General features: G+C 40.3%; 1 protein-coding gene across 10 annotated transcripts in view; it reads left to right on the top strand.

Moving 5' to 3' along the window:
• PTPRM (protein tyrosine phosphatase receptor type M) overlaps positions 1-15190 on the top strand; it is a 700717-nt gene that overhangs the window by 33187 nt on the left and 652340 nt on the right. The gene's annotated exons all lie outside the window — the stretch shown is intronic.

The following is a 15190-nucleotide window of genomic DNA, read 5'->3' on the forward strand; positions in this document are numbered from 1 at the left end:
GGTTAAAGGCAAAAGGCAGGTGGATCTGTGAGTCTCCTCCCGCCCCCTCCATATGCATGACCACAGGCAAATCTCTCCATTAATGTCAAACTGCATCTGTGTGTCTCTGTTGCTGCCACATGTCAGTCATTAGTGCATTAGTGTTACTTGTATTCCACTCATATATGTCAGGTTTTTTTGGTGTGGAGGGGTTGGTAAATGGGAAACTACAAGCTGTAGTTATACATCACTGGCTTTTCACCTTGACTTTCCCTGTAAAAGAAGAGGGTCTCTGTTCCTGAACAAGAGAGGGATTGTTAACTGTAATTTATGGCAAAGAAAACTAAGCAAAGGAGAATAAGCAGAAAAGAGCAACAAAAGTCATTTAGTTTTGTCATTTTCATTGACTGTGAACACTCTTACTCTGTACGTGCTTGAACTTTTTAATGTTGGTTTATTTTGTATTACCTGCAGTATTTAAGAAGTTATTGTTGAAAGGAAGGATTTTTCTCCATGTGCATTACAGCACTGGACAATTAGTTAGATGTATTAAGGCTATTTTTGTAGTCTTCTGAAACATCAGTTAATGGTTTTTCTCAGAGGATGGATACCAGACTTGAAGGGCCAGCGATCTGATCTAATATGCTAAAATCTATGCACCTCTGCTGTAAATAACTAGGAATTTCTTGTGTTACCTTAAAAGGACAGTCAGGTAAGTTCCAAAGTTATAGGCTTTGGCTATTTTAAGTACAGACCATAATATTGAATGTCTTCATCATATTTAAAATAAAAAAAAGTTTCAGTGATGAAGGTTTTTGCATTAAAACAATCCTCTATAGTATTTGCAGCTCAAATGCTACAACATTGTTCTATTTTATAAGAAATCAGAAAGTGACTTAACAACAAACAGTGTAGTTCCACTCACTGCAAAAAGCAAATGGCATCAGTCATGAAAAGTAACTTAATTCTGTAACACACTTTTATTTGTAATAATTTAAAGTTATTTTCTAATATAGATAACAAGTTTACACATGTGTATGTGTAATTTTCACCTTACTATTCTGCATACAGACTAGGGAGGTTAAATCATTTAATTGAATAGTCGATTAACCTCACGAATTTTTATAGGTTACTTGACTATTCTATAGTACCTGGGGGATGGGAGCGGTAGCCAGTGTGCTCCGGCTCCACTCCAGAAGAGCCCCTTGCCTCTCTACACTATTGCCTCTGTATCCCAGGCAGCAGTGCGGGGTGCCAGGCGGGAGCTGGTTTGCGAGGGGAGCCAGTTTAAAAACCAGTTCCCCTCTTGGCCCCGCTGCCTGTTGTCCTGGCTGCTGTCTCTGTGCAGAGTGGCAGCAGCCCCTGTCCAGGAGCACGGAGGAGCTGAACACCTGGACCCAGTGTTCTGGGAGCCAGAACAGAGCTGGGCTGCCTGCTCACCTGGCTCCTAATATTCTTTAGAAACTGCAGTAGGGGTAGGTCCCTGACTAGCGCATGCCAGGACTGAACTGGGATGCTGGCCAGCCTGATAAAAAATTTACTGGGGGGAGAATGCGTATAGTTTATAGCATTAACTGATAAGCTTGTGTTTATCAGTTAATTGACTATATACTATTACATCCCTAATATAGACACAATCCTGTTTTGCAAGTGTTGTTGAGCCCCCTAAATTTGCATTAAAGTCAGTGGGAAGTGAGGGTATTCTGCATATTGAATCTGAATACAAACAGAGTGCATGTATGGGGTTGTCGTTGAAATGATAGGGATGTATTGGAAAGACATCGAGAACTAGGCTGGGAATTGGCTTGCCTAGGATGGGTGTAATGAGGAAACCAAGCAGTAGTTGGCAGTATGTATAGGAAGGAGATGGTTTATGATTATAATATGGAAGATTTATGTGAGAGGGGGCATCTGAGGAACTTTGAGATAGCATGAGATTATGTAGGAAAAGGAGTCCCTGAATCTTAGGAGGAGTGTTAGGGTGGAACTGGCCAGTGAGCTGAAAAAGGTAGATTAAACTGAAAGGTTAGTTAGCTAAGAGAGGGAGTAGTGGGTTTGGTTTGGAGCTAGACTGAGGTGGCAAGAGGGGTGAAGTTCCCTTTAGGAGACTTGAGAGTAAGTGGCATGGATAAAACTGCATAGGGTTTTTAAAAATTTTGTTCTGTTTAAAAACAAAATGTATGAGAATCACATTCCTCTGGAAGGTGCCAAACTGAATCATGGAAACAAGCCTTCTCCATGCAGAAACTTTTCAACAGTGACGTGGCAGTGTGCTTCCTGGAGAGAATGCTTTCTTGAAGTGAGGCTGATTTGAGTGACCGCTGCCACCTTCACACATCTGCTGAGATGTCCAATACTCATGCTAGTTGTAGGGTAGATTTTTGTTGTGTAAGCACTATGTCCCTTGACAATTGAAACCACCGGTTCATTTCAGTAACAGCTATGTGTTAACTTTCAGAGGATAGTGTTAGGTCTTTCTCTACATGGGTTCTTACCTGGTTACCTTCACCATGGTAACTGAGTGCTTCACTGTTGAACTGGACTGTGTTTGAGCCCTGGATCTATTTAGAGTTCAAAGATTCTCATCTCATTACAAACCTCCAGAACCAACTAGTACTCACCTGTTCAGTTTCTATTAAAAACTTAACTCTAGTGTAAACATGCTTTAGTGTTCAGTTTGGGGATTATAAATCCATATCTGGTTTATTTTTTTTCTGTATATGAATGAAAGTAATATTTCGTTTGAGAAAACAGATTCCAGGGTATATTAAAGATAAAAGTAAAACCCACAAAGATTTGTTTGGATTCTGAGCATCTGTTTTTAAAATAAATAAATATATATAGCAATGAGCTAGTTCATTATAGTTTTTTCCAGTACTCAAAGAATTGTATACAAAAACACCCTAAGGGGTGCCAAAAAATTAACTTTGAAGTTTAATTTTTCAGCCTAGTTTTGTTTGGCATAAATATGTCTGTATTAAAACAATTTATAATAGCTTGTATTATTGTTTGAATAATGAATTGATGATGTGTCTTCCGTAAGAGTATTAATTCCAGAAAGCAGATTTAAATTTCTACATTTAAAAAGAATAACTTTGAGCTAAGGCATATTTTTGCTTCTCGAGCAAGGGTTCTCAGATGTGACTAAGACAAGAGTACATTCAGAGAGGACTGTTCCAGAAATAATACTTTTTTGGAGTAAAATCCTTATTGGAAGAAAAATACTCTTAGAAACTAATCAAGGAACAAGTTACAAAACCCTGAAAAATTAAAATACGTGCATGCTCCAGAGGAAAATGGGGGTGTGGAGACCATGGACTTCTGACTAATTTATTTTTGCTTCTATTATAAAAAGGCAAGGAAAGAAGAGTGTTTTGTCACTATTTGCTTTGGGACTACAACTCAGTGGGAGAGATTTTTTTATAAAAGCACTTATGGTTCTGGACAGGTTTGTAAAAGGAAAACAATGGTATATTTTTTTCCCTGAGTCAGCTGTTCCAATCAAGCTAGATGTTACACAATTGCCAAACATTTTTTTGTAAAGTCATTAAATATTCTTTCTCTCAATCTTGGCGTGAAAAGAATCCAATTGTAGAAGTCTAAGCCTCCCTCTCTACTTCGAGACTAGATTAGTAAAATCCCACAGAGGTAGGCCTGACTAGACTTGTTTCAGATCTCTGGCATGCTGAAGAATTCTAGGATACTAATTAATTAGGGGCTATTCCTTCTGTTGTAACTCTTCTTTCTCATCCTCTGTTTTGTTACTACTTTTCTTCAGTTCACCAGTCTCCTGGCTCATCCTTAGTAGTAAATTTATTTTCACCTAGACTTTATCCAGTGATGGCACAGACTGTACTTCCAGGGGTTTAAAATTCACATTTTGAGAACTCTTGCTTTTAGAGTTATAGCCACTGTAAAAACATTTTTCTGGTAATCGCTGAGCAGTGAAAAGGTTATGGGTTATCTCACATTTAACTTAATTACCATGACAGTTTTCTAATTAGGAGTTGGCATAATAGCTGAGATTTCAGGAATGCCAAATAAGAAAGACTATATTAATTTATTTTAAATTTCTAGAAGCTCAACAGGGTCTGCAAAATAGACACATGAGTATCAGAACCTCTGATTCAGTCATTTTTGTTTCTAAAATAATGACTATATTAAGGAAATGTAGAGAGGACATATACCTCAAAATTAAGTATTGCAGGCTATTTCATTTTCAGAGCTCTTTTAAATATTTTGAGGTGATTTTCTCCGACCTATCATCTCATTTTTATCTAGTAAACATATAAAACAGAAAGAGGTGAATATATTACACGGGTCTTCAGTTTATTACAGGTTGAACTTCCCTAGTCCAGCACACTCTGATCTGGCAACAACTGTATTCTAGCTGATTTTAGTTAAATAGATGTCGTCTTACCCTGGGTGTGGCCAAGTTTCCCGTAGCCCAATAAGTTTGTTTACAGCAGTGGTCTCCAACGTTTTTATACCCAAGATCACTTTTTAAATGACAGAACACGCCAAGATCTACCACCTCATCCTTCCCCCAAGACCACGCCCCTTCCTTGAAGCTCCGCCCTCTCTATTCTCCTCCTCTCCATCACTTGCTATCCCCAATCCTTATATTGCTGCTTTTTCCCCCCCAATTCTTCTGTAGGAAGAGGTTTTTCCAACATTTGGCCTGTCTAGACTGGACCAAATGTCAGAAAAAAACCTTCTTTTGGAAGTCCCCTTATTCCTTATGGAAAGAGGAATATAGGGGTGACTGAAAGAGCATGTTTGCTCTTCCACTAAAAAAAGTGGAAGAACGAATGCATCCCTGGATGCAGAAGAGTTTTTCTAGGATATCTCTGGAATCCTGAAAAACTCCTGCAGTCTAGCTGTACCTTTGCTGGGTTGAGACAGGATGTGTAGGCTCTGGGGTGGGAATGAGGGATTTGGGAGTGGGAAGGGGTGAGAGGTGCAAGCTCTGGGAGGAAATCTGGATGCAGGAAGAGGTGGAGAAGGGAACGCTGGCTCGGGGAGGGGGGGTCCAGGCTGGGCAGTGTTGGGGTCAGATGTAGGATTGGGGTACTAAGCAAGCCACAGGCTTGTGGATGTGAGGGTGCAGGAATTTGGGTTGGGGTATGTGAGGGGCTCAGGGCAAGGGGTTCCAGTGTATGATAGGCTCAGCCTAGAGTCTGGGGGAAAGGAGGGTGCAGGAGTGTCATGATGCTGTGGCCAGGTGGTGGCTTGGCCCCAATTGAGGGTTTGTTGGCCAGGCTTCATTTTTTAAATAAAATACTATGTCAAACACACAAAGTTTCTGCATTGTCTTTATTTATGAGAAGGGCAGGGAATCTCCCCTCACGGAGCAGGGAAGCCCCTGTCGCACGCCTAGGGTTGCCAGGTGCCCAGTATTCTACCAGACAGTCTGGTTTTTGGGCCCTCTGTCCCGTAAAAAAATCCAGAAAATACCGGACACGTGTAATGTCCGGTATTGCCTGGTTTTCCGGCTGAGCGCTGGACGGAAGCCTGGAGGGGGCTGGGGAGTGGTTGGGAGGCTGGGCGTGATCAGCGCTGGGAGCCCTGGCTGTGTCTGACGCTTGGTGAGGAGGACAAGCCTTGTCCCTGCTCCTGAGCGCAGCCAGACTCACTCATGCTTCTCCAGACTGTGAGTGGGACTGACAGCGCCTCGGGATCTGCATGTGCCTGGGTCAGTCTCGCCCTCCCCCGCTTCCCCCAACCCCCTCCCGGCTACCCCTGCTTCCTGCTGGCCAGTTCTCCTCCTCCCGATATCCCCTGGCCAACTGTGCTGCCCCTTACTCTTCCCCCCCCCATCTCCCCAGGCCAGCTGCACTGCTCCTGACTCCCCGCCCGCCATCCCCCCCATCTCCCTCGGCCAGCCGCGCTCACCCCGCCCCTCCCTCTGTCCCCCCATCTCCCATGGCCAGCCGCGCTGCCCCCCCGCCCCTGTCCCGGCCACCCCTGCTGCCCCTGACCCCCTCCCGGTCACCCCAGCTTCCTGCAGGCCAGTTCTCCTCCTCCCGATCTCCCCTGGCCAACCGTGCTGCCCCTCCCCCCCCCCCCATCTCCCTGGGCCAGGTGCACTGCTCCCGACTCCCCGCCTGCCAGCCCCCCCCCCCCCCCCTTCCGGCCGGTTCCCTGTCTCTCCCCCCCCTCCCACCCCCCCCAATCAAGTGTGTTTGATATTTTTTCTAAAACTACCTGGTAACCCTACGCGCACCACCTCTGGGGCTGACTCCCCCTCCTTCCACAGAGAAGGGAAGTCCCAGAACCCCCAGAAGTGATGCGCCGCTCAGGACTTCTGTCCACCCAGCAGGAAGCCGCCACTACCTCCATTGTCGCTGGAGGTAGGTAGTGGGTCTTCCTGGAGGGGGTGGGGGCAAAAGGGGGGCCTGGAACGCCTTGTAATCGACCAGTTGGTGACCATGGATTTACAGCAACTAGTCCTGGCTCTCCGTGTTCTGTGCTGTTATTTAGCTCTAAATTACCCCTAAATGCCTTGTAAGACCCCAGAAAGCAGTGTAAGTGTTGGTAATGCCGCTAAGCATAAACAGCATTGCAAGCATTAGTTCATTCATTTTTATTTCATGAAGGCGAATAAAGAGACCCACTCACTACAACATTGTCCTCTTCTGCTCTGGCAAATTCTCTGGTTCGGCACCTATCAGGTACCAAGGGTGCTGGATTAGAGGGTTCAACCTGTATATTGCTGTAGGTGTCAGTAGGGTGGGTGGATGTATAAGAAAATATTTTAATTTACTTGATGCAGTTTTGTATATTCTGAGTGCAGTGTCCAAGTAGATTCATATTAAAAAAAAATCAATTTTACACCCTCAGATAAAGATTGGATTTTTAAATAATAACACATCAATAATTGTAAATATACACAAAACTTTGAAGCAGTTAAGGTTGCTACACAAATAACAGAGCTGATACAATTTTTAATTTCCCTGCATATGTGGGTTTAAGCCAGCCTACAGAACTTACTCTCTTCTCCACTCACAGATACATGCCTTGCCATTACCAAAACTACAGTACACCATTGCTGCAACCTTATCTCTGCCTCCTTGAAGATGATATTCTCTATGGTTATCAAACTGTCTTCTTGTAACACTGTTATGGTATAATTCCACAGCACTTGGGAGGGTGCTTCCACCTGCAGGTAGACAGACATTAGCTAGCACTGTTCAGGCTAGCATGCTAAATATAGCAGTGTTTATGCTAAATATATCATGGCTAGCTTTCAGAGTACAAATCTGCCCACACCGTTGGGTTGCAGTTACTCCTTTCAAATCCCTAATCTATGTAAGAGTGTCAGAAAGATGCAGACTCTTTATTAAGAGTCTCTTTAAGAGAGTTTATTAAGAGACTCTTTATTAAGCCTGGTCTGCTCTAGGAAATTAGGTTGGTATGTCACTCAGGGATATGAAGAATCCATACTTCTGAAAGGTGAAGTTAAACCAACATAACCCCTAATATGGACAACTCTAGGTCAGTAGGAAAGCTCTTCCGTCAGCGTAGTTACCTCCCTTTTGGAAGATGAATTACCTACACTGACAGGAGAAGCCCTTAGTCAGTGTAGGTAGTGTCTTGCTGAAGTGGCACAGGTGCTGTGTTTTGAGTGTAGGCAAGCCTATAGTGTGGGAAACAGAATACGTTAAAAAAATAGTCCACATAGGTTTTGTGTTCAGAGAAACTTTAGGTGGAATGCTAATGTTGGAAACTATATAAACAAATGATTCCAAAAAAAATACTTTCTGAAAACAAAGGTAAGAGTCAGTTTCTGTATTTCGTGGTCTTTTACCCTAATTGATAAAATCAAAGTAAGGCTTTCTGCATTAATTTTCCTGAGAAGTATTGATATAATTGTTGTTTAAATGTATAAATAAATTGTGAACCACTAATTTCTTGATTTGATCATTTCATTGTTATTTTTTATTAGTTTAGATAAATTAGAAGTAAATGGACACTTCTTCAAACCTACATTTGTTTTTTCTTTTAATAAATCCATAATAGCACAATGGACTGGTTCTTCTCTCAAAATTTCATAATGAGGAAAGACTATTTAGAGGTAAAGGTAAACACTGTGTAGCTCCTGGCCCTTTCTCAATTTTTTGATTGAAATCCTATGTTCATGGCAGCATTTGTGAGGAAACAAATGTTGAAGACAATATGGGAAAATAAACATCTATTACAGGAGGGAAAAAGAAGAATGGAGAAAGCCAGAAAGAAAAGAGGGCATAATCAAAGTAAGATATGCTAGATGTTAAAATGCACTTAATTTTTTAAATAAAATTGATTGTGTAGTGTTTAGTTGTAGTGGGTTTTCAAAGTTTGCACAACTGTTTTTTTGCCCTTCTGGAGAAAGCATGATGGCATAGGTATATTTAATTCTGGTTAGTAAGTTTGGTCTCAAGGGGTAGTAGGTGTTAGGCCAATTTTCAAGCCCTGGTCTACACTTTTATTTTTATAAAGGACATCTTATATTCTTTGGTGACAGCTGTGCATGTTTGTAGGTGTTTTTAAATTTAGGATTATACGATATCTTACAAAACTTGGAAATTGGTTCTGATGCTTTTAAAAATCCTTTTAAAGTGGTCAAATGCTTTTTAAAATTATTTTTGTATTGTTTTGCCCTTACCCAACACCCAAGTCATGGTTTAACTGAGCATGAAATTAACATGGATTTCTTAACTTATACTTATCGATAGTACAAATGACAAAAACTAAGTAACACAGCACTGGGAACAGATTGTTAGTTGGCTCTGGATTTTTTTATTATTATTATCTATGCCCATGGTAAATGACTGATTGTATATTCTTAAAAAAAGTTAAATATTAGAAATTGAAGGGGGAATTGCTCTATCCTGTACTCATTCAAGATGATGCACATTATTTACAGGCCAAATAGCGGATTTTTTTTTTTCTCAGAGTAATCTGTCATTTCTGTGTTTTACCATGTTATATGATTTCTTAGGTAGAGCTGGTAGGGAAAATGCTACATTTTGTGGGCAAATTGAAAAAAATGAATTTTCATGAAAAATGTCCTCGTAATTTTTTCATTAAAAAAGCTGAAACTATCCTACCCTGAATTTTTACTATCCCTTTTGGCTTTCAATTATATCTCTATTATGCCAGTTTTTCTAAACCAAAATATTTACCCAAATTTTGGGTTGCAGCTGTATTTTTAATTAAAAAAAAAATTCAAGTTCCAATTTTTCATCTTTGTCAAAAATACTTTACAACATTTTTCTACCAGACCCTCTAGTCTATTGCAGAAAACATGTATGATCTGAAATTTATTTAAATTAATTGCTACCTTAATGTATCAAAGAAAGAAAGATGTCAGACTTGACTTGGAATGATCTGATTTTAATTCTTTTATTTATAAGTGTAGTTATTTTCCTATGGATTCATTATGACTTCCATTAATTTTGGAATTCATAAATGGAATAAAAAGTTATTTTTATGGAAGGTTATAAAATGTGTGCTACTTTCTACCAATTACATGCCAGCCCTTCAGCATTTCACATTTGTTCTGTAGCATTTTTAAGTATTTTCAATTAAAATCCTAAAAATCTAAGGTTGGAAGAGACCTTAACGTCATAGGTCATCTCCATCTGAGCTAAGGTGAGATCAAACATTCCTAGACTATCCGAGACAAGTGTTTGTCCAACCTATTCTTAAAAACATCACAGTATGGTTCTGCAATCTTTGTTGGTAACCTGTTCTAGTGCTTGGCTACCTTTTAGTGTACTTCTAATATACCTACAATCTCCCATGCTGCAGCGTAGGCTAATTATCTTGTATTGTACCTTTGGACATGGTGAACAATTCTCCTCCTCCTCTTCACATATTTGAAGAATTAGGTCTCCCTCTAGCCTTCTCTTCTATGGACTAAAAATACCCATTGCTTTCCAATTTTTCTCATAGGTCAAGTTTTCTAAATCTCTCATTTTTGTAGCTCTTCTTTAAATTCTGTCCAGTTTGTCTGCATCTTTCTTCAAAGAAGATGCTCAAAACTGAATATACTACTCCAGTAGAGGCTTCACTAATACTGAGACGAGCAAGTCAACTACTCCCCATGTGTTATATATGACACTCCTGTTAGTAGGCCCCTGAATGACACTTATCTTTTTTTACAGCTGTGTCACATTGCTGATTTCTATTCAGTTTGTGATCTGCTATAACCTTTAGCTCCTTCTGTGGAATACTACTGCCTAGCTAGTTATTCCCGATTTTGTAGTTGAACTTTTTTTTTCTTTAGTAATGTAGTACTTTGTATTGTCGTTGTAAAATTTCATCTGGTTGATTTAAGACCAATTCTTGTAATTATCAGATTAATTTTGAATTCTAATTCGGTCATTTAAACTGCTTGCAATTCCTCTCAGCTTGATGTCCTCTGCAGATTTTTATAAGCATTTTTCTTCCCTCTGCCATATTAGTCATTAATGGAAAATATTGAGTAGCACCATACTTAGGACAGACACTTTGTATGTCTTCCCAGTTTGGCAGGGAGCCACTGATGACTCCCGGAGAACTGCCTTTCAACCATTTTTGTATAATCGGTATAATAAATTAATTTACACCATATTTCCTCGTTTTATATGAGTGTCATTTGGGATTGACTAGCTATGTCACATCTTCTGTTTCCTCCCTATCAACTGGGCCGATTACCTTGTCAAAAAAGGAAATTAGATTGGTTTGACATTTTTCTTGACAAATCCATTTTGGCAGTTCCTTATTATCTGCTAGATTTGAACAAATTGGTTAATTGCGCTGTTATATGAAGGAAGGAAAACCTATAATACTTTGCATATAGATTTTTTACAAGGAAAATGTCTGTTTCACTCATGTACAAATTATATAAATCAAAGAAAACTTTGTTTATATGTAGTCAGACTATGGATGCTGCCGGTATCCCTTATTGCATTGTGTTTTTGACACTGCAATTCAGCACTTTATTAGGTTGAGTTCATATTGTCATTGTACTGTTAGATGATGATATTTCTGACACTGAGTGAAACACATTTTTGCGTATCACATGGATGACTGAATAGTAGAAGTTGTTTTTTTATTTGCTCTTCATTCTCTGCAATGAATGTATAGTGTTATACTGGTGTGTTTGAGCGTGGAGTATATTCTTCTGTAATTATGAATAAATTATCTTTTCATTTTAAATATTAAGAACATTGGTTCTGCTCCAGATGCAGTGGTACCAAGAGCAAGTAAGACTTATCTGAAAGAACTCCTCTGTGTGGGGGGGGGGGGTGAACATTTTTATATTTTCTCAGACTTTTATGATGCGATGTTAACCATACTAATGTCCTGAAAGACATTAAAATGCTCATGCATCTCTTCCATATGTTCTGTCCATCTCAAAATATTGACATGGTCACTTTTTTTGCGCAGTCTAATTAGAATTTGCCTCATTTCTGTCCTTAGAGTCTTCATCCATACATAATTTTGAGGAACAGATATGATATTAAGATGAGTGAGGCAAGAGACTTGGGTGTTTATCTGAAAACCCATGAATTTTGTGATTTCTCACATGGACGTATTACATCCCGTCCTCCAAACAAGTGATTCTTGATAGCTACTGCCCTTACGTAGGTGAAGGGTCCCAGAAGCCAGCTGTATGTCTCAAACTAGTTTTGAAAAAGTGGGGAGTAGGACCCCTTAGTGCTTCTGAGCTCTTGAGTGAGGATGCCATTGCAGCAGAAACATGGAACCCATTGTGGAGCCCGTCAAACATCAAAGCATTATGGTAATCATCTTAACCATGGTGAGCCTTCTGTGGGAGTATATCCAGGGTCCACCGGAATGAGAGAGAATAGCTTGCCTCCCAATAACTATGGAAATGTCTTCAGTTTCCATGTTCATTTTCTTGGCCCTGTTTTGAATTATTAGTTGTTCTCGTGGGGAGCATTGTTAAAATTGCAGATTTCACTGAGTCTTGTTGAAAGTGAGACAAATTTTAAAAAGATTTGTTGCCCACTGTTGACAAACTTTTCTTCCTCACTTTTGTGAGCTGCTAAATGGGGTTAGTTACCAATAACTTACTACAGCAGAGTTGAGCATATTAGTAGATAAATACACCGTGCTTTGAATATGAGCAATTCTATGTAAATGCTAAATATTACCTGCCTGTTTCTGTGATCTATATTCCATCCAGCCTACCACTGAAGTTTAATAAAGCTGTATGTATTGGTAAGGGAGATCAGGATTCACCTGTGAGTCTTTAAGGCAGTGGTTCTCAAACTTTTCTACTGGTGAACCATGTATTTTTAAATTATAAGGAGGGGCCTACAACAAGCCTGAGTGTGATCCCTTTATAACGTAAAATATTTTACATGTATCTGACACCATTATACATTCTGGAGGCCAAGTGAGGTTTTGGGCGGAGGCAGATTGCGATCCTCTCCCTCCCTCTCCCGCCCCCCCCCCCGCAATAACCTTGTGACCCCTAAGGGTCCTGATACCAAGTCTGAAAACTCCTGCTCTATGGCATAGCTAATCACTATGGTTTCCATTTAATATGGATATTCTTTCTTTTGTCATCTCAGTTAAATCCCTTAAGGTAACACCAGCAGTGTTTTTTGTCGTCAATATTGCATAAGACTATGGCAACATTTTAGAAGAATGGTTTTTGTAATTCTACAATAAGACTTCTCTTGTCAATTAAGGTCTGTTGCAACAAAAAGTAATTATCCCTTTTTTCAGTCAGTTGATATGAGTTTTAAACTTTCTTTAGTATTGCTGAACTTTTGTTGACAGAAAATGTGGATTAGAAGATGAATATTCTTGGCTATGCAGTAGCAGTGTATGCCATTCAGTGAATGACAAAATGACTGGATTCTTGAAAAAAGTTTAATAATGTACACGGGTATGAGTTAACTTGGCAGAAAAGATTTTCACTGATGCCTTCTAAAGCATGTCTAAAGATGCAGTTTTCCATCTTGCCGTGGCTGATTTAACATATAAATTGGTTGCACAAAAGAAAATCTTGGAACAGCTAGTATTTTTACAGTCATGTATGCAGTTATGTTAGACTGGTGTTCTTCAGTGATAGAGCAATTTTCTTTGTTTAAAAAGTTGCCCCCTTTTTTTCTGTCAATAAGCAATGTCTGTTTTGGTTCACCTTAACTTTCCCCTAGGTCTCTTTCTCCCTCTCCCCCACCATTCCTAACTTTGTCAAATCTCCAATGTGTATTATACAAAATATAGTTATTTGCTAACCAGCTCCATCTCCTTTATTAAGCTTTTTCTATTCTGCAGAGGCAGTAGCTCTGAAATCAGAAACAATTGCATTAAAATCCTTGGCTGGCAATTCTGTGTGGGATTGAGTATTGAAATGCAGCAAAGCAAATAATGAAGGCATATGTTTACCTATAATTCTTTTTACCTTGGGAGAAGGATTAAATAGGAACAGTTTGGTTGTTGTCAAATTCTTAACAGTTGCTTTCAAGCATGAAACAGTCCCTGGGCTCTCGGAGGATTTACTTAGCAGTTTGAATAGAGAGGTCTTTACTGCTAATGGAACTGAGATGGCAGGCTTAAGCAATGGGGTGCTTTATAGCCTCTTTAGCCACTTGAGGAGATGTAACATCAAATAGCTGAAATCATCCTGGTCTCCACTGGTGTTTGGGAGGTTGCACAAAGATTGTTGAATAAATAATTCAGAGTTGTAAGAATGTCTTTATGCCAGAGTGTTCCAAGTATCTAAAAGCTGGATTCACAGAAGAGGTAGTACCAGGAGACATTCTCTGGTTTTTACTTGAGCTTTGCCCAAGGGAACATTTACAGATGATTTAAAAAAAAAATGAAATAAAAAACCCCTCTGTTGGAATTGACTGAGGTTTGTACAGAAGTATTTCACTGGCAACTTGAACTTTCAGAAGTGTTCTTCATAAAAAAAGACTATTTTTATCTTCTGTGCAGAAGACTGACAATTACTCTATTTGTCAATGTTAATTTTAAAAAGGAAATATTGAACACATAGTATATAAAGCAGGAGTGTGGGGAACCTTTTTTGGGTCAGGGATCGCTGACCCACAGAAAAATCAGTCAGATAGGGGGCAGCAATGGCGGGAGTGCCAGTATGGGCTCCCCATTGCTGAGGGAGAGGAGCCTTCAGCTCTGAGGGAGGGGAGGGGGACAGACAGGCTGTGTCTAGACTACATGCCTCTGTTGTCAGAGGCATGTAGATTAGACATATAGGAAAAGGCAAATGAAGCCGCGATTTAAATGATCGTGGCTTCATTTACATTTACATGGCTGCTGCGCTGAGCCGACAAACAGCTGATCAGCTGTTCTGTCCGCTCAGCGTGCTAGTCTGGACGCTCCCATGCCGACATCAAAGTCCTTTGTCGGCAGCCCCGTTATTCCTCGTGGGATGAGGTTTACCGGGGCTGCCGACAAAGGGCTTTGATGTCGGCAGGGGAGCGTCCAGACTAGCGCGCTGAGCGGACAAACAGCTGATCAGCTGTTTGTCGGCTCAGCGCGGCAGCCATGTAAATTAAATGAAGCCGCGATCATTGAAATTGCGGCTTCATTTGCCTTTGCCAAAACAACAAATCTACATGGCTCTGTCGACGGAGCCATGTAGTTTAGACGTACCCACAGGGTCAAGGCAAGCCAGGAACCTCATCTGGCCCTAGAAGCTTATTTTTCCCACCCCTGGCTTAAATTCAGCCGTTAAATTCCTGTTCTATATGATGATAGATTTACTATGCAAATTGTAACAAGGTCTTTATACTACACCCAGTAATGTGTGTAGATAAACTATGATTAGGTATTCATCTTACACCATCTTTAAATCAGATTACTACTTTTTTTAACCTTACATTTCTTTATAAATATTTTTCTGCCCACTGGGGGAATCACAGTTCTGTAGCAGTTTAACTGCAGCGATTTGTTTAAGATTACCATGGCCTCCTATTCTTGAGACTCTGAGAGAGGGTTCCATAGTCTCCAATAATCCTGTCCTTCTCTGTTTACTCCTGCGTTCAGACTCAAATCTTGTCAGTTTCTCTGGCTTTACCCTAAAAGCCATCATGTCTCAGTTGCCCTAGGGCCCAGCGATTCAAAGGAGCCGGAGGCTCTGGTTGCTTCAGTAGCAGCAGTGATGGCCAGAGGCCTTGGCCCTTTAAATGGCTGACAAAGCACTGTGCTGTGCTTTGTGGATGTGCCATGCTCTGGGCAG

Source organism: Pelodiscus sinensis, chromosome 2 (assembly GCF_052426305.1).
Source record: "Pelodiscus sinensis isolate ZL-2025 chromosome 2, ASM5242630v1, whole genome shotgun sequence".
Lineage (NCBI taxonomy): Eukaryota > Metazoa > Chordata > Testudines > Trionychidae > Pelodiscus > Pelodiscus sinensis.